This window comes from Dermacentor silvarum, chromosome 4 (assembly GCF_013339745.2).
Source record: "Dermacentor silvarum isolate Dsil-2018 chromosome 4, BIME_Dsil_1.4, whole genome shotgun sequence".
Taxonomy (NCBI): domain Eukaryota; kingdom Metazoa; phylum Arthropoda; class Arachnida; order Ixodida; family Ixodidae; genus Dermacentor; species Dermacentor silvarum.
The window spans coordinates 209,921,414-209,929,615 of NC_051157.2; positions in this window are offsets into that span (position 1 = coordinate 209,921,414).

The following is an 8,202-nucleotide window of genomic DNA, read 5'->3' on the forward strand; positions in this document are numbered from 1 at the left end:
CACACCGTATGCATGCAACAAACCGAGAAATAAAAGCATTATTGTGTACAGACAATAGCGTCGTTAGTCTTTTCTACTTTTTTATTGGGACCTAATAAAAAATGTTACGCGAATGATTATCGCTTCACTTCTCGAGAAAGATTAAAGATCGCAACGTTTCTAACTATTGAGATTTGATAAACGAGCACTTCCAGGGTGTGGCTGACAAGGCCGACTCGCCGGTCGCATATTACGAGGGATTTTCTTTCAAAAGCTGAAGGAACGTGCTGCGATTTTTTTTCCTTAGTCAAGCCCAGCCCAGATGAAATATCTAGAAGCAATGGATGTAAAGAGAAACTATGCATATATTCCACTGGTGTCATTCGTCATCACTACTGATGCCTTCGGTATAAACAGCCGCCATGACGGGTACCTTCGCTATGCTCCGGCACCACTGCCGGGTTACGCGCAGGACTGGTACATGCGTTTTGTGGTACTTTCTTTTTACCGCGATAACCACGTCGATTTCTGGGATGTTCAGCTGTCTAAACAGAACCAAGAGTTTCAGCGAGATAGACCTTTACAAGAAACCAGGCATCGATTTCTTTAGGTTGCCGAAAATAAGTCATGGCAGCGTGATTAATCATCGCCTCAAAAAACCACAGACCCTCTGGTTGCCTCGTATTAACACAGTTTCGGGATCTCCACAACGCGCGCGTTTGGGGTCGTGAACCCACAATAATTTAGATAGTTAGTGTTCTACACCGTCTACAATCGTATCCGCGATATTCTCCGGAGAATTAGTAACGCCAATCCAATATCTGCAGAAAAAGCGAGTAGCTGCTTTTAGTTCTAATACCCGTGTTACATGGGCTAATACACCTGTCAAGCGGGCAAGTTAAGTGGACTTACGGGGAGTGCACTTCGGGACCTTGAGTGACACTTTAGGCTACGCGGTTCTAAACGGGGGGGGGAAAACGGAGCGCACTCGCAGTAAAAAAAAAAAAAAAAAATGCCAACAGACTACGAGCGCTTATTGTGAAGATGTAGATTAAAAAGAAAAGTACTTCTAAAGAGGGATTGTTTTACGTTGTATGATTAATTAAAACAAACTTAATCTAGTTTTTCATCAAAAAACTAAAATATTTTTTTTTTATTATGAGAGTGTGGCAAGTCGATGCCGGCCTAGAAAATGCCTAGCCAATCCAGAACGACATAGCGGCGTGCGACAAGGCGGTATTTGATCCTGCTCGAACAGAATATGAACGTGTTTTAGGCTATTATTTGTGTGCAAGAGCTGTTCAACCACTAAAATGAACTTCTGTGTCCTTTTTTATGCACTATATTTGTACCATTGAAATCGCTGGCGACGAGGCTACGCACTCGGCCACCAAAGTGCGTTCCATGAACGCACTTCGACCGGAGAACACTCTGCAGTGATTCAAAAAAAAAAAAAAAAACTTTTTTTGGCAAAGTGCAGATAAACCGAGTGACACTCTCCGTAGTGCACTTAACTTGCCCGCTTGACAGGGGTATTAAGTGCACTTTGAGCGAGTGCACTTCGCGGCTAGTGTCATTAGCAGGCTGCCACACCACGGGAACGCTAAGTGACACTGCAGAGCGCACTCACTGGCGAGTGTGTTTGGCGAACTCATTTCGCGGCGGCGAAGTGTGTAGCCTCGTTAGCAATGAGTAAAAATAAGTAAAGCATTATTGAAAGAAGAGTCAGGAATAATTTTAATGACATTGTTTTAAATTGCTAACGTTACAAGATAATAAAATGTGCCACACCGCAAAGAAAAAAAAAGAACAGCGAAAAACTAAAAAAAAAACTTATGGGGTTTTACGTGCCAAAACCAGTTCTGATTATGAGGCACGCCGTAGTGGGGAACTCCGGAAATTTGGACCACCTGGGTTTCTTTAACGTGCACCTAAATCTAAGTAGACGGGGTGTTTCGCATTTCGCCCCCATCGAAATGCGGCCGCCGTAGCCGGGATTCGATCCCGCGACCTCGGTGCTCAGCAGCCCAACACCATAGCCACTGAGCAACCACAGCGGGTCATACTCTCGCTCTCGGGCTGTTCACGACCACGCCGGTGTAATGGCTGCGCAGTTGTTCGGCGGATCGAGTCGTTTTGACTGTTGCTGGTCAAGTTGCCGTCGTTGCCAGCGCTTGTAAAGGTGGATTGTAATGTTGCTTCTAACAATAAACTCTTGTCGTGGACACATTATTATATTCACAAAACTATGCTTTCCCGTCTGACTCCCGATCGCCATGGCCATCAGTTTGAAAGAACACTTTTCTTTCTCGTGTAGCAGTGCGCCGCCAAAGTGACACTCAGCGCGCTGATTCTAGCCACCATAGCGCTGAAGTGCATTCGCTCAAAGTGCGCTTTACATTGCCCGTGTGGCATGGGTATAAAACTCCAAAGGCGCGGGGGTGGTTGACCAAGATATATTGATGAAGGAATAAGCCGCTTTAGAAGAAATGATACTTCGTTGCCTGATTAGGGGGTCTCATAACACTTGGCCATTGGCGGTACGCCTGCTACGAGCGGGGCTCGACCCCCCTCCGTAATGGACCGGCCTACCTGCGTCCCAGTTTCGCATTTCCATGCCTCTGTCACCGACGTCTGAAATCTCTTTTAGGTTATTCCTAACTTTTCACCTGCTAATTTCTCTGACTAAAAGCTTGCTATAATATCGTTCGTGCTAGCGTTTTCCTATTGTTTTGCCGAATAAAAATTTAATTTTGTGCAAATGCTGATGTTCGAGGGCAAATCGCATTAAAGAGGAATCCACCAAACTAACTTCATTTCTAATAATATACGATCAGCTTCTACCTAGAGGATAAATATGTTGCTAAGCCTTAGCATACTTCCAACAATGCGCTGCAACTTTTTACAGCGAGGGAATTAGTGTGACAAGGAGCCACTCGAAAACCTTATATGGTTGTTCTAATCGTGTCCCGGGAGGAATAGATCATTCACGGCGTTTATATTTAGATCTTAAAACGGGCTGATAAGCGATTTAGCAATTCATGATCCAGCTATAGGAGCGCGCTTGAAAAAAAAAAAAAAAAAAAGAACATGGACCAAAGAAATCAGAACACCCAAAGAAGCGCTGAATTGCTTTGTCCCCATGTTTTTCAATTGCACTTCCTATATGACAAAGCTATATTTAGAGAGAATGTGGGGGAGTATTAGCGGTAATAAGTAGAAAAAATCTTTTTAGTAAATAATGGGTAAATGAAAATTACTAAAGGGCGTTAATAAAACGCTCACAAAGTTATACCAACAAGGGGGGAAACCCAACGGTTCAAGAGTCCTGTAATATGGCCGGTCTTCTCCGATTCAAGGTCGGCCTTACAATGTATACAGTCGTTTCTCTGACACGGAACTCGCGATCGACTGACATGCGAAATTGTGGAACTTATCTATCACTTGACAGAAAAAAAAAAGGTCATGACATCTCTTGTCAATGGATACCGGGCCATTGCGGTATCACAGGAAATAATGACACACATAAGGCAGCTCGGGCATCAAACCAAGATGACCGTTGCGCCCCCATTCCTCTCTCAAGGACAAACGCTGTGAGGCAACGTCGCATTCCAGCACGCACACTCTCGTTAGCTGAGTGGAACATCGCCCATTCAAGGTGCACCAGTTCATTTTTCTTGCGCTGTTTACTGGAAGGACACTGACAGGGACGAAACAAACACTGCTTGTAAAGAGGACACGAAGTGAAAAGGGGAAGCGCTAACTGCCAACCAGTTCATTGACAGACCAAAGCACAGTTTAAAAGAACCCAACGACGCATTGTGACTGCGTGAACTATAGTTATAACAGATCCCCTAAGATCGCGTTCTCACGTTTCTGCTAGCTATTATTCTATTAGTGTATTCTGTGTGTCTATGCGTCCCCTGGGTAAATAATTTCAGCATTGTAGTAAGCATGACTGAAGGCGTGCTCAACGACTCAAGTTTACATCATAAACTGCTTGTTGCTGTCAACGAGCTCCATTTGTTTGCAACTAATGAGAGCGTACAAGGCTTTAGAGGCTCACAATTATTTCCCGAGGGGGTTCGTGAAGCATATTGCAGAGAAGCATACAGTTGCCGTCACAACGCGTCGTCTTGTTGGCCAAGGTGAACGTAAATGGCAGCTTGGGGCGCTTGCCTGCGAGATTTCATGTGTGTGTGTGTGTGTAAAAACTTTTTATTTACAAAAGTCCTGAGGCTCGACTATTTCAAGTCGAGGCGGGCCGCTCCCACGATGGCACCGTTAGGCCCAGCCCTTCAGCGACATCGTGGGCCCTCTGGACAGCCCGTAGCTGATCTTGAAAGATGAACTCTCTAGCATCTTCTTCCAATGGAGCCATTCTTCTTCAGGGTTGGTGAGAGTCTGTTTAATATAGCTATGCACCAGCTAACAAGGCGGCTTGCGGACGTACTGGGCCTGAAACACACGGTGTACGCCGACGACGCCACCGTGTGACGCATTAAGGGTCCATCGGTGAGCAGGAGGGCGTCTTACAAAGAGCTCTCGACATTATTCACGACTATGCCGCGGAAACGGGTTTACACACCACCCTAGACAAAACAGAGTTCGTCGTCATTCATGGTGGCCGATCCACCTTTGGCAAACAGGAAGAAAATCAACCTTTTAAGCTGTACATTGGTAACCGACCCATCACACGGAAATCTACTATCCGAATGCTCGGTATGCACCTATACGAGAACTGCACAGCGAACATTTGGTTCCAACGCGTTACGAAGACAAGCAAACAAATCATGCGCGCTTTACGCAGAATTTCTAACCGCACCCGTGGAGTAAACGAACGGGAAATGCGGCAGTTCGCGCAAGCTTTTCTCGTCTCCCATACCATGTATGGGCTGCCGTATCATCCAGTCAACTGGACGCAGATGCTCGCTCGACCGGTTACTTAACGACGCCAAACGCATTTTACTGGACTTCCAAGGTACACACGCCTCGAAGCGCTCAAGAGCTGTAGCAAGCTCAACAACCTGCCGGAGCTCGTCGACATGCACATCTATATACACAGGAGACGAGACTTCGCGCCGCAAATGCCGGGCGACACACACTCATGCTCCTCGGATATGACGTTCACACATTGCCCATTTTGCCCAACAAAACGCCGCCGTGGGAAACCACGGTTCTCACCGATGGCAAGCCACTTCCTCTCAGTATTGACCCTAATCAGCGAATGCGGCGCCTTGCATATGCCAAGAGGCATACTAAAGTTACGAGTTCACTCCCCTTGACTCAACGCATCGTATACACGGACGCTGCACTTCCTGCAGACGGCATTAGTAACACTTGTTACGCCACTGCGTGGTACGACCAGACAAATGAAAATCAGAACCGGCGCTATCATATATCAGCAGAGGCAATGTACAGCAGCCGCACAGAGCTAATGGCAATGCTAGGTAATTTGTAGTGGGCCCTCGCAACTTCGTCTGAGGCTGACCCTGTTCGCCATCATGTGTACACAGACTCCCAGGCTGCCCATCTGGCATGCGTTAATGTTCTTTACACAGATCCCGTACTGCAGATATCCGGCACCAGACACGCCTGCTCCGCGAATGCGGTCACGATGTTAACATCCACTGGGTCCCCGCGCACTGCGGTATCCCTAGAAACGAGAAGGCTCATAGACTGGCGCGCGCTTCTCTCCACCGCGCTAGCCAGAGCCTACGATACTCCTTATCCTCTCCTAGCTACCACACCTGAGCTAGCAGATCCGATGGCAGACGAGCATGCGACCAAACAATGACGTGCCGCCTACCTCACAGCAGTGGGCAATCCACTTTCTATGCCGTCGCTTCCCTCGAAGGTATTCACACGGCGAGAGTCAGTCTTGCTTCGGAGAATTCCCTTTCTTGCTGAACCGTTTCCACAGGGGTGGCACACCACCACCCATGGCTAGGTTCTGTTCCACGTGCAAATGTCGTGCTGATCTCAACCACTTGTGTTGGGAGTGCCCTCCACATCCCACCTAGGCTTCGTGCCGTGGCCACCATGCGGGGACCCTGGCCTTCTTCTCTCCGGAATTGGGCCTGCCCGGACCCCACGCCTCCGGACCATGCCATCGAGCTCTGGCGAGCACTGCCCTTGTTCCTCCAGGACCCGGCGGCACCACCGGTCGGCTCCGCGACAGCCACAAGAGTCACTTAGCTGCCTCCAGGACGTTAGTTAATAAAACGGAGGCAGCCTCACCCTTCCCCTTTGCAATAATACCCCCTTTTCCATCGCAGCGCCCTTGGTGCACTCTAATTTGGAATAACGTGGTTTCATTCATTCATTCTGTACTCATAGCAGAAAGTGTAATACCAAGACACCCGACAGCTTTTGCTTGAAAAATGCTGACGACGGGATCCTGCACCTGAACAAAACGCATCAGTGCATTTTTCCAAGTACAGACACACGTGACAATTTGCAATGTCTTGTGCTGCGACTTTGTTGTGTTGACTCCGTCATCAACTCACAATGAAAGGATATGCTGAAATGATGCTTTTATAGACATGTGCTACCTTTTGCAAGAAGAATCTTTGTGCGTGTGATCATACCTGAATGGCTAGCGAACTATTTCATAGGAGTGTGGTCTTGTGTAGTCGCAATAACAGTAACAGAGCAGAATTATGCTACTGCCCAAGTCCAGAAATAGGCAATATGCTGGCTTGGGATCAAAATCAATGCAAGTAGAAATAAATGGTCCCATTACACTTGGCTCGGCATCAAGCGTGCTCTGTGGCAAAAGCATTGGTTTTGTGAGGACTGCAAAAAAGAACAGCCGGCATTCACTGTTTCAGTACCTCATGATTAAGCTGCCTGCAGGAACGCTCCAAATTACCTTTCTAGAAACAAAACTGCTTTCATGAAAAAGGTTAGGCTTTATCTGCATAGGAAATCTGTGCAACGTTGTCAAAACCTTGACGCATTTCCATATATGTGCATGCAACCTCTCGCGCTACTTATGAGTTCAGTTAAGAAAACGTTCGTATTTGCATTGATAACTGCAACATATGTCAGTTACATGGACAATACAATTCCAGCACTTTCCAACAAAAAGCTTACCTCCATGATGAAGCCAGTAGCTTCTCTTCTTGCACATTTTCATACAGCCTCCAATAAAATGGTGCACCATGCGCAGTGCCTGTATGCAGATGTGTCGTGTTCTCGTCTTTTAAGTGAAAACTGATGCCACAGCAGCACACCTCTGTTGTGGTTCGCACAATGAGCCCTCAGATGCATTGATACAAAGGAAGCTCAGACCGCTATCTGTTGAGGCACAAGTGTCCATAGCACATCATGGTAACATTGCCTTTTTTTATTTAAAAATACCTTACAGAGCCCAAGCGCCGCAAAGTGCAAGGGGGGGGGGGGGGGGGTGATCTGAAAAAAATAAGCTCAAAGTAGTTAGAACTTCATATGTAAAGATATAAATTCCGTAAGCAATGGGAAATCAATCAACGTAAAAGCAATAGTTAAAATAAGGAGGAATAGAATCATAATAAATGTTTACACTAGTACTGCGAGCGTAGCGTGAAACACTTTTAAAACGCCGTAAGCTAGCAAACGTGTACGCACACGTACAAACACACATACTTAGATGGAGAAAGGGGATAAAAGCATTGCACGAAGTACTCAACAGCACCAATGAGAAGAAAACAAGGCATTAATGATGAAAGCAAACGTACGAAATGAGTCTGCACTATTCTGATGGTTACAGTAGTACAATCTGAAAACGGAACTAAAAAATTATTATTTTTTGTAAAAAAATTGTTTCTAGTGCATTTACAGGATTGTACAATAATACTTTGATCACTGCTCTCTCACCTTTGCCATTACTGAACGAGATCCAGTTTTTATTAGTTACAACCTTAGAAGCCAGAAAAAAAAGGCAGAGAAAGTACTTTTAATTGAGTATCCTAACGTCTTGGACAATGCAATTTGTTCAAAAAAGTTACTTGCACCAGATTTCTTTAGAAGCGGGCACCGCTCGCCCTTAGGGTGAAACTGTGACATTTTTTTTTTTTTTTTTTTTTTGTGAACCGCCTGTCTTCAGCCGCAAGAAATAAATCCGACACCAGCGGTGCTAAGCACAATCCTACGGTAATTGCTTCTTGCTGGATGAAAGTATCCCCCTCATACTCGATAAACGCCGAGCTTAGGTACGTTATTAGTAGGTACAGAAAGTGT